Consider the following 19,291-nt stretch of genomic DNA (forward strand, 5'->3'; position numbering starts at 1 on the left):
CCCACCCCCAGCCTTGGGCCCCAACCACAGCTCCACTTCTGGCCTTGGCCCCGCTCCCAGCCACAGACCCACCCCCAGCTGCGACTCCTGGCCCAGCTGTGACTCCAACCCCAGTCTCAACCCCCAACCCCTGACCATGGCGCCACTCCCAACCATGCCATGGTTGTGGGGGCAGGCGGACAGGGGGAATGCAAGGTAAAATGTTTGGGGACCACAGTTATAGATTTTATATATATTTTTTTGGAAGAGCTGACAAGGAATTAATGTTCAAAGTTCATGTTTAAATCAGAATAGTATATATGAGAGACTTGACCTTTGTATTGTTTGTTCTTTTATCTGTATGTAACATGGAAATATATTTTGAAACTGGTACTTTAAAACAGCAATAAGAGCTTGATCCTGCCAACACTTGGTACAAAGCATGGTGCTTATTATGATGAGTAAGCTGTAGGCCTGTCTATAGTAGTGACTACTAATCCCTGGATGCACAAAAGGAGTTGGTGCCTATGCCCCTCTTACAGGCACCTAAGACCCAGTTCTAGGATCACTGAGATGCACAAAACAGCTTCTGAACCAAGTAAGTAGGCACCTAAATTCACCCAGTTCCTAAGTTTTTGTAGTAAAAGGCCCCTCTGCTCCTATGTTTCTGTCTCTGAGTGTGAGCACAGCTGCCTCCCCATAGGCACCAGATGCCTGTGTCTCACCTAAGCTGCAGAGCAAATCACAAAATGGGGATTGGCAGCCAAACATATGTCTAAGTCACTTGCGGGGTCCGAACTGATAGGTGCCCTCTGAGCATGCCTAGCATCTCGGGGCCCATCAGGTAAGCTCACCTAAAATAGGGAGGGGAGGAGGCCTACCTCCCTCAAACTTTTAGCCTAGTGGTTAGGGTACTCACCATGGATGTGGGAGACCTCCCAGTTCAAGGGGAGGTCTCTGCTTGAGGGGAGAATAGAGGTGAACTAGGATCTGCCACCTCTCAGGTGAGTGTGCTAATCACGGGGCTATGGGATATTCTGATGTGGGGCTCCTTCACTCTCCTGATAAATAATTTAGAGTCACTGGAGCAGAGGGTTGAAGCATGAGTCTCCCACGTCCTGGGTGAGTGCTCTAACTACCAGGCTCTAGCGTCAATTTCCTAAAAGACCAGCTGTGACGGGGTCAGTCTCGAACCGCTCTGCATGAAGCTCAGTCAGAACTCTGGTGCCGCGTGGCTTCCCCTCAGGGCACTCTTTCACCCAGGGCAAGAAGCCTACTCAGCTTTGGCACTTCCTGGGTCTGACGTCAGAGCATTCAGCACCCCTGTTTACCCTGTGTGCTCCTCACAGTGAGTCCACCTGGATGGGACACCTGGGGAAGATTTACACGCCCCAAAGGGCCATGCACCCCACTTTCACAGTCAGCAGTGACTCTCAGCCAGTGTTGTAAAACAGATGGGTTTATTAGTCAACAGGAACACATCATAGAACAGGTCTTGTTAGCACAGAAATCAGAAACATTCAGTAAAGTCCATTTTGGGGATGAATTCAGGGCCTAGTGCCTTGGACTCCTCTCTTCGAGTCTCATACCAGGAGATAGACTCGCTTCCAGCTGTCTGGCCTACATCACGCCCATTGCCCTGTCTCTCTCTTTTTCCAGGGCTAGCAGGTCACCTGGTCTGCACCAACACCTCTGGCTGATTTATGTAGAAGATGGTGCCCAGCCATCAATTGCTAGGCTACAGTGTGTCAGCCGTTCTCTGCAGCCAGTCAGCAGTCACATCTGCCCTCTAGGGATCTCTGCAATAATCTCACACCCTTCTCCCACCATCTAGATACTTGATTAATACATAGGGGAAACTGAGGCATACACAATATTCAGAAAACACGTTAAGAACATTCCCACTTTATCATACCAGGTTAGCTGCCAGAGTAACAGGGTGGACCTTTAGACGGATAGCCACTAACCTGGGCCAAAATGTTTTCAGGACTAGACTGCATTTTGGTGAATTGAAGCCTCAGGCTTGGATGCACAAAAGAAGTTATGTGCTCACCATCACAACTAACTTTTAGGCACCTAGAAAATCACTGCGATTCACAAAACTGGAGTTAGGCATCTAGGCTCCCATACAATGAAGGAGAATGTCTTGGTTCTCCTCCCCACCCCAAATGAAGCACTTTTTGTTTCTTGGTCTTATTTAATATGTTCCATAGGAGTGTTCCACCCTCTAGACAGAGCTGCTCAGAGACTCTGACTTCCGCTCTTTCAGAAGTACTTTACAAGAATGACACAAAAATACCCCTATATGCCTCTCCCCTGGACATTTGATATAAAAGATGGGTTTTCTTTATTGAGAAGACACAAATAAAATCTTTGTCTTATTGAGATCTACCTCAGGTTTCTTCTCCAGGACCCAGCGGGTTATATTTACCAGCTTGAGAAGTAATTAGGAATAATATCAATACCTAATATTAAAACTGCTAGCATAGAGCAAGACTGTGATATTCCTACACTGACTTTATTGAGACTATTCGGTGTGAGCAAGGGCTTCAAAACCTGGTCCTATACCTTGGCCATACCACGGTGATATAAATCATCACCTTGATCACTCTACTAATTTTCTGTATGTCGTCCATCTACTCTCTATATATGTCTGCCTTTATACTGCATGCTGCTTGCAACAGAGATGGTCCCTTCTTTTCTGTTTGGAAAGCGCCTCTCATATTGTGGGTGCTACTAGAAACAAACACAATAATAGTACTTCCCAGTATTCCTTTTCTCTTCATTTGTATGTCAGAGGTGAACGTGTTGTGTAGTGCATTACATATTAAGCAATATTTGTTCGTCTCTGTGATTCAGATTAATATTCTGATGCTGCTCCACCTCTGGTGCAGTGTTCCTCCTGCTTCTCATATGTAACAAGACCATAATTAGTAATAATTTAGCAGATGGGTTCTCAAACTTCATTGCACTGCAAACCCCTTCTGACAATAAAAATTACTATACAACCCCAGGAGGGAGACCAAAGCTTGAGCCTGTCCGAGCTTCACTGCCCCTGGTGGGTGGGCACAAGCCAAAGCCTGAGCCCTACCACCCTGGGGCCAAATCCGAATCCCAAGGGCTTCAGCCCCAGGGGGGGCCTGTAACCTGAGCTTCACCACCCAGGTCTGAAGCCCTTGGGATTCAGATTTGGCCTCGGGTGGTGGAGCTCAGGCTTCAGCTTCAGCCCCAGGCCCCAGCAAGTCTAATGCCAGCCCTGGTGACCCCATTAAAATGGGATCACAACCCACAGTTTGAGAACCACTGACAAGACTGTCATCATCATCCTCTGTCAATCACTTATGAGATGAGGTCTTTCCCCAAGTCATGTCTTTTCTCTGTTCTATCCAAAGCACTCAGCATTTACTTTTCTAATATGTTACACTTATCTCTTCATCCAACCTACTGTGTTTTCCACTCTGCTGTCTATTCTTAGTCTATCTTTATCTGTGTATTGGGCCAAATCTTGCCTATCTAAGTCACACAGATACTTCCATTGACTTCAGTGCTCATATGAGTAAGCCACGCAAAATTTGGCCTATTGTTTGGCCTTCTGGTGATTTTTTTTCTGAGTTTTTGGTATTGAAGTGGAGGAGCTTCTGCAACGTTGGGGACCAGATGGACGACACTACAGAGGCAGTGCCTCCCTCTCCTTTTTTTCCCACCTCCCACCTGAGTCTGCTAGTACTGAACTCTTTCCACTCACAGGAGAAAAGAGGACAATCTGGCCCCTTGATAAGAAGTGGATAGGGCTCACTCAGGTTTCCCTTGATAGCAGTCTTTCAACTTTGACCGTTGCAAGCTCTTGATAGCTGAAATGGGTGTGCAGAAGAGGCTTAGGGAAGAAACAATTCTGCAACCTGGATATTACATATTTGGATTGGCAGCAGCTCATAAATGGCTAACAGCTTGATGTAAAGTTAATTTTGCACTTGTTGTTTCCAAGCAGATGTTTAAAGTCGACAACTGAATTTGCTGAGGAAGGTCATTAATGTTTAATTTTCTATTAGGAAATGTCCTTTATTGACGTATTTCACTGAGAAAAGCAGAAAGTAGGGTTTGTGCCAGAAGAGGTACATGCTCCAAAATAAACTCATTCAGCAAAAAATTAGTTAAATTTTGAATTACTTTTTTCATTCATGTTAAAAGGATTTACTACGTGATGTGATCTGATGTTTATAGTCTAAGCTGATTGTGAAGCTGGGACTGAGGTTTCCTGACCTCATTGATATTCTAGATCTACAGAGTAGTAATCATAGCAGGAATTGTAATCATGCTTTTTTTACATTTCTGGCTGCAGAGCACATGTAAGGTCTTCATAGTTATAACATGTCTGTTTCTTCATTTAAAATTGTGGCAAAAGTGTCCATCAATACCTTTTTAACAATGAATGTTTCAGAGCAAAAGGAGGAGAGGAAGGTCTGCAAACACACACACATGCGGGCGCTTACATCTGAATGGCACAGCAACACGCCTTTGACTTGAGCAGGCAGTGCAGTGTGTCATTGCTTTTGCAATACAGTGCTGTTCAGTTATAATTAAAGTGAAAAAAAATCTGAACAAACAATTAGAAAATGTTTTAAGTAATGCTCTGCCCAGTGAGTTATGCTGCTGCTCAGACTGAGCAATTGGGTAAGAGTTTGGGACTTAATTGGGTGTGGTGACATACTATAGTGAAATCTCCACGGCGGAGTACAAAGCAGTAGACAGAAGTCTTGATTTGGCCAATTTTCCATTCATCACATGGAGGACATAAATCAAAGCAGCAGCCACTGAAACAGAGCAGTTTGCTTCCTCTACACGCTTTCTGATGACTTTCTGGGACTATATAAAGGCTGACAAATTAGTAATGAACTTAGTCTACATTAAATAGTCCTTTGGCCTGGTTTGTGACAGGTTTACCAGCAGAAATACAAAATCCCAAACTTTGAGTATGGGAGGATGACGACTTACTGGACAAGAAAAAGCTGTGGAATGCAGAGATTTCCTATTACTCTAACCATAGTTATATAACGACTAGACTAGACATCTCTCGTGCTCATCTTCAGAGTGCCATGTCATAATTCTGTTTTCTCAGGTCATGCTATTACTCTATTATATTAACAGCTCTGAACCAGTGTGAACTTTAGGGTTGTGGACCAGATCAGAACTTTGCAAATGATCTTTATCTCTACAGTGGGCCAAACTAAAACCCCAGAGCTGAACAACCCCACATTTTGGGCAAGTTTGAATCTGCCTGCAGGTGTGAACTTTCCAGCTGGGGCCCATGTCAAAGAATCACCTTCAACCAGCAACCCACTTTAAGTGACCACTTTAAAGTATGTTTAAAGCAGGGGTGAAAGTAAGTTGAGTGACTTACCGGTACGCTGGGGCCAGCTCTGGCCTCCGGAAGGGGCAGGACCTAGGGCGGAAGGGGCGGGGTTGAGGGGGTCAGAGCCAGCCCCAGCCCACCCTGTAAGGTAAGTGCCCCTCCCCGGGGTAGCAGCAGCAGCTGGGGGCTCCAGGGGCTATTTAAAGGGCCCAGGGCTCCCCTCTTCTACCACCCCGGCCTTTTAAATAGCCTCCAGAGCCCTGGGGAAGTGACGGGGCTCCAGCGGCTATTTAAAAGACTGGGGCGGCAGAGGCTGCTGGAGTCCCAGCCCTTTAAATAGCCCCCAGAGGGCCCCCCCCCAGGGCTCTGTGGCTATTTAAAGGGCCGGGGTGGTAGAAGCAGGGGAGCCCGGGCCCTCTAAATAGCCGCCGGAGCCCTGCAGCTGCTACCCCAGGGCTCCAGCAGCGGGGCTCTGGAGGCAATTTAAAGGGCCTGGGGCTCCAGCCACTGCTGGGAGCCCCAGGCCCTTTAAATTGCCCCCTGGGGAAGCCGGGCTGCCCCAGTACGGTGCACCGGCTCTTGCCAGTACGTCATACCGGGGCGTACCGGCTTACTCTCACCTCTGGCTTAAAGCTTCCAGTACAATTGATTTGACCTTTAGTTAAACGTCACATCAACTAGGCAATAAGTCTTTATATATTCTTTGGGCAGCCATGTAAGACTGGGTTCATTACCTCCTGTAGGAGAAAAGGGAGAAGAGTAGAAATTCACTAGAGAGCTGACCACCCAGAGCGAATATACCTGGCAAGCACATAGACACTAATATTATTTATGTGTATTGTGGTAGCACCTAGAGGCCCCACCCCAACTGTGCTGGGTGCTGTACAAACACATAATTAAATGGTTAGGAAAAACATTGCAAACCCTAAGATTTCTGATTGGACTAACTACTGCAAAAGAGTTGCTAGTGTCCCCGCCCCCCTGTTGTTAACCAGATTTTATTGTATTTTTTCTTTTCCAGACTTTGTCTGACCCCTGGTCTTTTAAACCTTATCTCCAGTTTCCCCCTGCTTGATTCAGTTGGCAGGACAATGCACTGAGCTTGTCTGAATTTCATGGGGGGTGGGAGGGCGGGGTGCTACCTGCTGATATTTATCATGATGATAATCGCCAGAGACCTGAAATTCAACTGACCAGTCAGCAAGCTGCATTATAGCACAAAATTCAGTCGATGGAGAAACTGAGATGCAAGCCATGAAAAGCACATTGTAGCATCAAAAGTTTATATAGGATTATTTTCCCCTGCACATTGGCTGCCTGAGCATTTTTAGGAAAAGAGCACTTCAGGGCACCGAATCACAATATGGGCCTGGTTTCATTTACGCTGAGGCCATTTGACACTTTTAATTCAAAGGTATTAAAAGGGGGAGTAAATTCTATTTACACCCATTTGAAGGTGGTTTTCCATGACTAGAGCAGTGTTAAGTGGCCTTAGTATAAATGAGAATCATGTAAACCTCATGTGTTTACTTTGCAAAGTTAGTAAATTATACTACTGGGTATCTCCACCCCCCCACCGCAAATTGCAGGTCAGCTCTTGCTCTTGTGGCAGCACCAATGCCTAAAGAGGTCCAGAAATTGGTCCGCTATATTGCCTGGATGAGACTGTGATCTGATTCAAACAAGTACAAGTGGAATCTGTGAATGACTTTATGTTATGGTCCAGAATTTCAAATGTAAGCATTTTCAGCCATGTACATTCAGCCATGTACCTCATTTATATGTACAAATACCCAATGTGCATGTACAAATTAGGTAGTTGCACATGTACCTTGTTCATCTAAGCACTTAGTTGACATGTGCATGTACATGTGCTTAATTTGTGAATGCACCTGGGATATACACCTGCATACCTGTGCGCTAAGGTACACAGACAATTATACCCCCCAACTTTGAAAATCGAGCCCTGTATGTACTGATTATGGCTATCTGATACTGCACTCATTCCTGGGGGGGCTATTAACGGTCTGCTCAATGGAGTTTTAAAATGTTATTCCTAAAGTTTCCTTAAAATGACCTGATTTCTCCCTCTAATTTCCTATATTGATTTTGCCAAATAAGGAACCATCTTGTAACCAACTTATATGGTTTATAACACTGGTTCTCAACCAGGGATACACTTATCCCTGCGGGTACACAGAGGTCTTCTGCGGGGAGGGGGAGTACATCAGGTTATCTAGAACAGTTTCTCAACCTGCAGGGGTTGTCAGACAGATTTAGGGGATCATAAGTGCAGGACCAATGATGGGGAGTGGCAAGCAGGGCAAATGCCTGGGGTCCCATGCCACAGGGGCCCCCACAAAGCTAAGTTACATGTTTCAGCCTTGGGCAGTGGGGAACAGGCTCCAGCCCTGGGTGGGGGTGAGGCTTGGGCTTCAGGGGTACAGTAGTCTGGAAAGGTTGAGAACCACTGGTTTATAATATTGACTTATTTCCTGCTTCTAATGTGATTTAAAGCAATGTTTTCCTGTGGATTTCCAATGTAAAGTCACAAAGAAACCAGTGGGATTTTAGCAGTGCTACTTTCCTGCTTGCTTTGAATTTGTTCTGGATTGAAACTGAAAGCTATGTAAAAGGCCTATAGGGGAAAAATTAATTGTAGTTTGCCTGGACAATTTGTCCAAAATGTACTTTTTCAACTGGGTCTTGGGCTCCAGAGTTAATTTTGAGCCGTCACTTCCATTCTAAACACCACAGGAGGAATTCTCCTTGCTGCTGCAGCCCCCTACTCAGCCAGAGAAGAGGTCTCCTGGTGCAGGGAGAGAGCCTGGAGGCTGCCCTATGCAGGTCCCCTCACAAGTCCCAGCTAAGGGGCATGCCAGAGAGTGGGTGGTGAGGGCATCAGGGCAGGATCATGGTACTTAGCATTAAGGAGATTCTGTGGCACCTCTGGTCTGCTTAAGTTATACCAAGGGCCCCCAACCTGCCTAGAATTAGGAGGATGCAAACAGTGGCTTAAAGTAACCTTTTCCCCCATCCCATCAGTTGTGCCTGCATCTGCTGAACCTTCTGCAGGCATGGCACTCAATCTCATCCCTATTGTTGTAAGGGTGCCTTGCTTTCTCATCGCCTTGTCTTTGTTTCCCTCTGAGAGAAGGTTTAGAATAGGGTGAGATGGTATGTCTGTTTATGGTGTTGAAGTTGCAATGCTGTAATTGGCCCAAAGGTAACTTTTCTGAGATAATTGTAGGCAATTGAAAATTAAAATGAATAAAGTAGCTATAGGCCTTTGCATCTCTTTCACTTGCAGAGTATAATCTGCATGAGCATGTTCTGTGAAATCTCTCACTGACTTAATGGGATTTAGATCAGATCCTGAAGGAGCTTGATCATGCAGAGTGTTCAATATTCCTGTGAGGTGCTGAGCCCTTTCAATGCCCAGTGGCTTCCATGGGCATTGAGGGCACCCAACACTGCTTAGGAATGCTCAGCACGATGTAGGACTAAGTTCCCAGAGTCTGATCCACTGAAGTCAATGGCAGCACTCCCAGGGTATGTCTATACTACATTAAAACATCCAGCTCTGTGGGACCCATGCCTGCAGACCCGTTCTTTCCAAGCTCATGCTTGAGCATCCATGTTAGCACTTGACTGGAAGTGCCCTTGCCCACCAACATATCCAGCTGAGCCATTTTGGGGGTCTGCACACTCCCTGCAATGGGAGTCAGTAACATAGATCCAGAACAGGTGGGAAAAACTCCTTGTATTTTCACTCCTTCTCTTGGAAATCAGAAGGAGCATCTGGGAGACGCTGGTGGACGTTTGAGTGGTGGTATATGGTGCCTTCAGTAGGATAATCAGACCTCATTGGTACAGACATGGCAGCCACTAACCCAGCTGATGCTGCTCATATCTGTTGCCATAAACATAGATTTCCCCATATGTTGACTGGCGTTTCTGGAGCAGGCAGACTGGTGGAATCACATCATCATGTGGACCTAGAATGACCAGCAGTGGTTCCTTTTCCATATTTATTTATATAAATAAAGAATAAGTTTATTTAACAAAGCATAGAGATTCAAAGCAGTAGCAAGTAGAAGCACTGGAAACAATCTTCAATCTCTCTGGTCACGCGATTACAGACCTAAAAGTGGCAATACTACAACAAAAAAATTTCAAAACAGACTCCAACGACAAACTGCTGAATTGGAATTAATTTGCAAACTGCACCATTAAATTAGGCTTGAATGGAGACTGGGAGTGGATGGGTCATTACACAAAGTACAACTATTTCCCCATGCTAATTTTTTCCCCCGGCTGTTACTCACACCTTCTTGTCAACTGTTGGAAATGGGCCATCCTGATGATCACTACAAAAGGTTTTTTTTCTCCTGCTGATAATAGCCCACCTTAACTGATCACTCTCGTTATAGTTGGTATGGCAACACCCATTTTTTCATGTTCTGTGTGTGTGTGTGTGTGTATATATATATATATATATTATATATATATCTTCCTACTGTATTTTCCACTGCATGCATCCGATGAAGTGGGTTTTAGCCCATGAAAGCTTATGCTCAAATAAATTTATTAGTCTCTAAGGTGCCTCGTTCTTTTTGGAAACAAATGGTTACATATAAAATACAATTATACACATGCTAGAGTTTGTTTTAATTAACTTGATACTCTCATGTCTAATAAAATATGGCTCACCAGCACTTCACAGCCAGGGTGGGTGTGACTTTTTTTTTTTTTTTTATGAGACAATCATGCTGTCAGCTTGCCTCCTTGGTGATGGATGCTTTCTGTTTCTTTGCATCCCATACCAGACTAATTCTTTGATCTTTGCCATAAACAGAATACCCTCTTCCTGACTTTTTTCCTGTAGATTTTCTCTCTTGTAGATTTTGCAATCTTTCAACTGATATCTGGCTCAGTATGCAAATAGGCATCGATGGTGAGGCACACAATGACTGATATTCACATGGCCAGACAGATAAGCATCTGTTACTTCTAGCCCGAAAGGAATAGGTCTGGAATATGTCTTCTCTGGGTGACTTCCCTCAACTCCCAGACCTTAAGAATATAACTTTTAGTATAATACATAATTTAATTATTATTTGTACATACATATCACAATGATTATGATGACCAGTAGGCTATTATAGGCTCTCAGTAGAGACCTCAAGTGCTACCCTTTGAACTATTTTATTTATATATAAAAATCTGACCCGGGGATCCCCATAAATCCCTGTGTATCCCGTGTGCCCCCTGCCAGTTGGCACCAAGAGGGTGACTGGGTCACAATCTCATTGGCAAAACTGACTCACAGTAGCTAGCCAGCAAAGTTTCATTTAAGTTCAAAGGTAGAAGATAAAAGCTATCGTGCAATGAATAAGAGCAAGGGAACAATGGCCATATGTTTTATACTTTCATTAATCTGGCATTAAATTAAAAAAACCAGACAGTATAATAGGTTTCCTACTGTAGTTTTGTCTGACACAGCTAAGCATTCTGATGGTGTGGCAGATCATCAGAGAGGTGGAACTGGGAAGAGTGAAAGGATGGAGTTCCTGAAGTTCAAGTTGTTGGTTTTTTTTCTGAATCAAAAGGTAGTAGCAACTCTACTAATTAGGTTCAGCGTACATGTTTTGGCTTTCTTAATAGCAGGGTTTATAGGCAGTGCTTAGTTTAATACCTTTTTTAATTAGGGCCAGATTCTGATTTAGATAACGGCATAGAGAGTACACTTAAGTTTGTGGATGATACCAAGCTGGGAGGGGTTGCAAGTGCTTTGGAGGATAGGATTAAAATTCAAAATGATTTGGACAAACTGGAGAAATGGTCTGAAGTAAATAGGATGAAATTCAATAGGGACAAATGCAAAGTACTCCACTAAGGAAGGCACAATCAGCTGCACACATACAAAATGGGAAATGACTGCCTAGCAAGGAGTACTGCAGAAAGGGATCTGGGTCATAGTGGATCACAAGCTAAATAGGAGTCAACAGTTTAACGCTGTTTTAAAAAAACAAACATAATTCTGGGATGTATTAGCAGGAGTGGTGTAAGCAAGACACGAGAAGTAATTCTTCCGCTCTACTCTGCGTTGATTAGGCCTCAGCTGGAGTATTGTGTCCACTTCTGGGTGCCATATTTCAGGAAAGATGTGGACAAATTGGAGAAAGTCTAGAGAAGAGCAACAAAAATGATTAAAGGTCTAGAAAACATGACCTATGAGGGAACATTTCAAAAATTTCGTTTGTTTAGTCTGGAGAAGAGAAGACTGAGAGGGGACATAAGTTTTCAAGTACATAAAAGGTTGTTACAAGGAGGAGGGAGAAAAATTCTTCTTAACCTCTGAGGATAGGACAAGAAGCAATGGGCTTAAATTGCAGGAAGGGCGGTTTAGGTTGGTGTAGCCAGACAGCCAGCCCCCCCCCCTCAGACCAGCATTGCTGGAAACACACGGGAGCCAAAACACCAGGGCACTCCAGCACAGCCTTTGAAGCTGTGAGAGGCACAGGTGTGCTGCTACAATGTGCCTCTGGGAACGTATACAACGATTAGGCTCACAGCAGGCAGAGGCCCTGTGACAGACATGGCTCTTAGCCCTTACTAAAACAGCATGATGCACACACACCAACATCCTAGGTGGGAAAATATTTACCCTGATAAAAGAAGTGTCCAGTAGTTGAAACTTATTGTTTCTCCCTTGCAAGTGTGAACTACTCTTGCGAGAGCTGGCGTCACCCCGACAGACCAGCCCCAATTTAGCATAGAAAGGAGAAAGAGAATAAAGGAGTACAGAGGTATAAGTAGGGGACCTACAGCACCATGATTTTTGAGTGCTTTTCACTATCTATCTGCTGGTCAGATAAGTGACAGCCTCCCAAGGCTTCTGCAGCTAAGAGGGTCCCTAAGCCTTGTCCCTTATTCGTCTTTCCGCGGAATTGAGTGACCGATCCTGGCTTGGCACCGCTGGAATCGAGAGATGCAAGGAGGGTAAGAAGCACCCACACCTGATCTCCTATCTTTAGTGTACACATATTTTGAAATAGAGCTCTATACTTTGTTTTCTTTCTTTGGGATTGTGGCTTCAGTTTTGTAACTTGTTTGTGTGTGTAACATCTCTACATTTAAATAAGTAGGCACTAGCAATTTTGTAACCACATGATTAGAATCTAGTTTAATAAATTTTGGTAACCATTGTGCATAAGCCTGACTTGTTTCTCTGGTTTACTGTAAAGCAGCCAACACAATTAAAGAACCTCAGCCGTTTTGGCTATAAAGCCTGGCCATTAGGTGAGAGTACTAAGAGCCTAGCGTTGAGTTGTGCCGCCTCCACGGGGCAAACTCTTGGGGCACCTGTCAGTCAATCCTGGCTGCCCGCTGCGAAGGAGCTCTGAGCTCTAGCAGTTAAAGTCACGGGTGTGGAGAGGCTTTTAGTGCTGCCATTGGGGCACCTGTCAGTCAGTGTTGACTGCCCGCTGCGAAGGAGCTCTGAGCTCTAGCAGTTAAAGTCACGGGTGGTTAGGACCTTGGGGCATCCGTCAGCCTAGCCCGGGCTGCCCGCCGTGAAGGGACAGTGCGTCCTAGCGGTTAAAGTCACGGATGGTATAAACGGGCATAGCTGGCACCTCACCAAACATCCCTGGCCATCGGCTAACAGTTGGACATTAGGAAGTTTTTCCTAATGGTCAGAGGGGTTAAGCACTGGAATAAATTGCCTAGGGAGGTTGTGGAATCTCCATTATTTGCGATTTTTAAGAGCAGGTTGAACAAACACCTGTCAGGAATGGTCTAGATAATACTTAGTCCTGCCTTGAGTGCAAGGGACTGGACTAGATGACCTCTCGAGGTCCCTTCCAGTTCTGATTCTGATAGCCTTACTCATACTGAAGTCAACATGACTCCTTTTGGGGAAAGGTGCTACTCACCATGAGTGAGAGTATTAGAATCTGGCCCGCAAAGACTACTCTATCCATCACTCTTACGCAGCTTCCTCTTGGGTGAAACACAGTAACTGTTAACAGCACACAGCAAATCTACATTCCAGTTTAGGAGAGGAAAGGAAGAACAGTATTTCCAGTTAAGAGAGTAAGAATCTAGGTAGGCATAGCTAAGTAGTACTCAAGCTGGAATTAGGCCAGGGTCTTTAAGTGCCTCCAAAGTGCTCAGATCCTTGCTTTTTCATCCCATGTTAAGCATGACACCTCATAGGGGAGATTGCCAGCTACTGACTCACCACCACCACTGCCTGTAGAACCTAACTGTTCCTTGGAACTCTGAGTACATGGGGGCCCAGTCCTGTTTATCTGGTTTGAGCTGAAATAATCACAGCAGAGCATGGTGTGGCTACAGATACTCACAGTAAATAACAAATATTCCAGTTTCAATTTTGTACCCTGGAACCTACAACTGACTTGGTGATGGGTGTTCTACGAATACCCATCACAGATAGGTAGAGTAGATAAGTTAAAAGACCAGTAGGTACATGCGAGAGAGGAGAGAGAGAATGCTCCATGGGATCATTCATAATGAAAGATTGAAAAGGCATAATAGGAATAGCTTGGCTAAGCAATGACTCAGACAACATAATAACCCACTAACATTTGTGTGTGTAAATGTGGCAAAGGGAATTATTTAGGGAGATGCTAGGAATTACAGGATGAAATTCATTAAGGGAGAATTCAAGATGACTAGCATGAAAAATGTCTAGACTATGAGATCTCAGAGGCTATGGGAAAGTCTCTCTAGGGCCCCTGCTGAGTCCATTTTCCGTGCCAGCTTGGGACTCCAGAACCCTGCCTTGTTGAGCCAGACATGCTAGTCTGCTGCAACACAGACCCAGGTCTGGTCCACACCCCCAAAGCTGCAGACTTTAACCAAAAAACTGCTCAGCAGGTCACATATCTCCAGCACCCAGTTCCCAATGGGATCCAAAGCCCAAATAAATCCATTTTACTCTGTATAAAGCTTATACAGGGTAAACTCATAAATTGTCTGCCCTCTATAACACTGATAGAGAGATATGCACAGCTGTTTGCTCCCCTAGGTATTAATCACCTACTCTGGGTTTACTAATAAACAAAAGTGATTTTATTAAGTATAAAAAGTAGGATTTAAGTCATTTCAAGTAATAGACAGAACAAAGTAAGTCACCAAGCAAAATAAAGCAAAAACATACAAGTCTGAGCCTAATACATTAAGAAACTGATTACAGGTAAAATCTCACCCTCAGAGATGTTTCAATAAGCTTCTTTCACAGACTAGACTCCTTCCTAGTCTAGGCCCAATCCATTCCCCTGGTACAATCTTTGTTAGTTCCAGCAGACATCTTAGGTGAAAAGCAGGGGTGTTCTCATGACTGGCAGCTGCTTTGATCTGTTTCACCCCTTTATATCTTTGACACAAGGCGGGAATCTTTTGTGTCTCTGGGTCCCCACCCCTCCTTCTAAATGGAAAAGCACCAGGTTTAATATGATTCCAGTATCAGGTGACATGTTCACATGTCCTGTGAGACCCCAGCCTCCATTCTTCCAGGGCTGGCCCGCACGGACCCAGGAAGGTTTGCAAGTAAACAGATCATTTACAACCAATTGTCCTAGTCAGTGGGAGCCATCAAGCTTCCAAACCACCATTAATGGCCCATACTTTGCATAATTACAATAGGACCTCAGAGTTATACTTCATATTCCTAGTTTCAGATACAAGAATGATACATTCATACAAATGGGATGAACACACTCAATAGATTATAAGCTTTGTAATGATACCTTACAAGAGACCTTTTGCATAAAGCATATTCCAATTACATTATATTCACACTCATAAGCATTTTTCCATAAAACATTATGGAGTGCAACGTCTCAAGACTCATTCAAACTTGGTCATCTTTCACATATGTTTTTGCTAGGATGATGATAAAGCTTGGAAGTTTTGGGGCATGGTCACATGTTTACAGTTACAAGTGTAGTTACAGAATAGATAAGAGGCACGTCACTGCTGCATTTGAACAAGTGCAAGCGAAGGCTAACTCGATAGTTCTGGTGCTATTGTAATTGGGGGTTAGCTTTGATGAAGAGGAAGGCCTGGGACCTTGGGGACGCTGTTCTGTAGTTATGTTACAACTGATAATTACTTCACCTTTAGTTCCTTATACAATATAGCTAGGAGTTAGCAATTGTAATACCCTTCTCCCCCTCTTCCTTAAGTTTCTAAGGTAAAATAGAACAATGTTGGAGGCACAATGGACTGTTTGTAGCTGTGATGCTATGGAGCAAAAGTACAGATGGATGTTTCACCACCATGTCTGTTAATAAGGCTGCATTGAATGCAATTGGAGTGGAGGAAAGAAGAATGTAAGTGGGTAACTATTGAAAGACTTCTTGGCATCAATGGGCTTTGGATCAAGCCCCTGGCAAACAGTCAGTAAAGCTAGGTACAAATCTATTATAAATGCCCATTCCTTACTTCTCTTCTCCCTAAGCACTTAACACAGCAACTGTAGTATAAATTGGGGAGGGGGATGGCTTCCCACCTCAAGCACGTAGTGGAATGTGCTAGCCTCAGTGGCCAAAACAGAAGATGTACTCCAGTCCCGAACCATCCCATGGTGAATAGTGGTAGGGTATGGTGAAGAGAAGTATAGCTACCTCAGAGGTTTACACAAGGAAGAATGAGCTTGAGTGATCTAAGTGGCTTAAAATCCATCAATTATTTCTTGCCTTCATTAATGAAAATAAAGAACAATTAAGTGTTATGAGACAGAGAGAGAGCACCCAGTGGCCAGCTCAGTAACATTGGTATCTGAACTGCAGTCACAAAATGGCAGCTGCCTCATTTTGCTGCAGGCAAGGAGGCTGCTTTACACTTAAAGGTGTAGTACACAGAAGACATTAGCACATCTCCTTTCAGTTTCATAGCTGCATGTATCAGGATTGTTTAAGTCTGCACATATACTTTATTAGTAGTTTGGCATCTTATGTAATTTTAGGTTTTGTTTTGTTAATTATTTCTGTCCACTTTTAAGAATGGCAAGATGTTTTAGCCTGCTTTGGGCTGCTGTCCTAGTTCCAACCTTGGAATTGTTTAACTGTTAACTAGATTTCTTATGGGTTCTGTAATGAAAATACAGCATGCAGCATTCTGGCATCACTAGTAGTTGCATATCAAAACATTTTAAATTATATTTCTACCTAATCTAATTACTTCCACTGTACCACAATAATAGGTTCCAATACAATTACATTCTGGGCCTTTTAATATATATAAAAAAAGCAGGAACTTAAATTATAGAGAATCTGAAAAACAAAGTTCCCTGGTAGTTTTTCAATATTCATCTAGCCACTTGAGATTCCACAGTCTTTTGAATAATCCTGGATTTTTATAATCAGAGTGATGGAGCAAATTTAAGATAAACAATTCATAAGAAAGTTAAAGTTCATTTTCAGAACAAAACTGGGCCTTTTCCTCTGACTTTCCCTAAAGATAAGGGCTCTGAGGAATTCAATACATTGAAGATAAATCCTCCTAATATAAAGCAATGTATTCCTAACTACATGGAGATGAGGGAGACATTTTCCCTCTAATAAACTTCCTTTCTAACCTGCTACTGGGGAAACAAGCCTGTCTGCATGAATAAAGGCATTCCTGTCTTAAGAGACCTCATTACCCTTACATTAATGCTATTCATTTCTCAAGTACAATTCCTCTGAGGATCTCAAAGCTCTTTGCAAACATCTAATTAAGTATCACACCGCACTTGAGAGGTAAGTATTGTTTTACCCATTTTACAGTTCTGTAAATTGAGCTGGGGAGAGAGGTTCAGTGATTTGCTCAAGGTCAGCTGGTATATTGGAATACAGTGGCCTCTTCCCATCTCACAAAGGACCCACTGCCACACCCACATCTCTTTCCCAGAGTGTGCAAAATTAACAAAATTGGTTCTTCAGTCCACCCTGGGACACAGCTCCCCTTTACTTCTCAGTCCTTCCTGCAGGAATCTTCCGTGCACTTTTCACTGAGCACCATTAACTGGGGCTTTCTTCCTGGAGGCCCTTTTTCCCCAGAAGGTTCCCACTGCTGCCTCTTCTGGGGAACTCTTGTCCCAAGACCTTCCTGCTGCTCTCTGGCCCTGACTCACTGAGTCTTCCCCAAGGCCCAGCTTCCCTCTTTTAAACCTAATTGGGGGCAGCTGACCAGTCTCACATGCATTAGCCTTGCTCGCACTTAAAGGGCCAATGCCACCCTGTGACACCTCTCCGTGTTTTAAGACCTTGCCAACCCATAAGCCAAGCTTTACAGCTGCTATTTTTCTTTTTGGAGTCTCTGTAGCACATGTTTTGAGGTAGCCAGTTGTTCTGACAGTCCCCCAGTCCTCACGATGGGACTCATAAAACAGGGGTCCCCTGACTCCCCTTCCACAAAGGAACTGCATTCACCCTTAGTCATTTTCCTGGGTCCTGGCCTGCTGATGAAGTACTGTCTGGGTCCCCACTTCACACTGCTCAGTCTCTACAATGAGCTTCCCCTCCCTGGCACCCTTCTCTATCTGGAGCATGGCCAACACCTGCTCCAGTTGTTTCCCACACTACCTCCACCCGAGACCTTGCTCATTCTTCTTTCATTTTTATCTTCTGATCAATTATTTTCTTCCGGGAGCTGCTTACATCCTCTAGTTCTCGTAGATACTCTTTCAGCTGTTTCCGTAAGCTCTGAAGAGGACAGGAGGATTCCTTTTGGCTGTCTCAACTCAAACTTCCAGCTCCCTCAACTCCTTTTACAGTGGAGTGTTGGTTTTCACCATCTGAGGCTGTTGCCCTGGGTTCATGACACCTTTCCTCTCTGCATGGTTTTGCACTACTTTCCTCTGCATCACTCTCAGGAAACCGCACCAGACTGTTCCCAAAATCACTGGCCACAGAAGATCCTTGGCTACGCTGACATGTAGCCAGCCACTCCCCTACTGTACCCCCAGCTCAACCTCTGCCATGGGATAGACAAGTGCATTGCCCTGTACACATGAAACATGTACAGAGAGATGCCAGTCCACTTTCTTTGCCAACACTCCTCTTTTCCAGACAAGGGTGCACCTGCAACCTTGAGTCCATGAGACCTACTGAAAGTCTTCCCAGCCTGACTGGCACTTCATGTGGCCAAGACCCAGTGCCATTCAGAGTGGACCTCAGGTTCACAAGCCTGGCTCTAAAAACAGGCCAGGTAAACACCCTCCATTATTGGGCATTCTCTCCTAATATGCCCAGGCTTGCCACATCTGAAGCGTACCACTGGACTTCCTGGCTGCCCCCAGAAGTACTTCTGCTAGATTGTAGGTCTGAATGGGGCCCTGGTAGCTCCTGAAAATCCTCCTGTTTTGGGCTACTTGGGGACCTCTCCAATTGAGGGCTTCCCAGTGACTCCTTAGATCAGGGTACCCCCTTGTCTGGTCTCTCCCAGTGGGCCACTCCTACTGTGCCATGCCATTCAGGCCAATCCGCTTCTTTGGCCTCAAAGGTGGCTTCTGCCCACCCACAGAAGCAGGCTGGAATCAAGAATTACCCAGCTCTTGGATTCCAAGGGAAGAACCTTCAAAGACAATGGTTTTCTCTATGGAAGTTGTCTCTGGGCGTAGCCACCAGGCAGCAAGATCCTATAATCTCTGAGCCTCTACCTGTGGTCATGCCCCTGTGAGAATGGTCCAGCCCAGAAATGGTGCCAGTGTTCCTCCAGCATCAGTCCTAGTCTATCAAGACAGCAGCCTTCAGCACAGGTTAGGAGCTCACCTATTCATCTCTCGCTGCCAGTAGGCTGCCTGTGCCTCATGCCAGAAACAGTGCTCTGCAGCCCCCCAGATCGATTCGTCCAAGCCCACTGCACTGGCCACTCACTTCAGGGTATGCAGGAAGGCCTCCGGATCATCCTCTGGCACCTGCTTTGCCAGTCCAGGGACCAGCTGGC

At 44.7% G+C, this 19,291-nt stretch overlaps 1 long non-coding RNA gene across 1 annotated transcript; it reads left to right on the forward strand.

Moving 5' to 3' along the window:
* Nucleotides 1-520: 520 nt before the first annotated feature.
* On the forward strand, nt 521-4,077 carry LOC122464356. The gene is made up of 3 exons (XR_006288304.1): nt 521-581; nt 951-983; nt 3,727-4,077. It is a non-coding gene; the product is annotated as an uncharacterized LOC122464356 (long non-coding RNA).
* Nucleotides 4,078-19,291: the final 15,214 nt, after the last annotated feature.

Source organism: Chelonia mydas, chromosome 2, assembly GCF_015237465.2.
Source record: "Chelonia mydas isolate rCheMyd1 chromosome 2, rCheMyd1.pri.v2, whole genome shotgun sequence".
NCBI classification, from domain to species: domain Eukaryota; kingdom Metazoa; phylum Chordata; order Testudines; family Cheloniidae; genus Chelonia; species Chelonia mydas.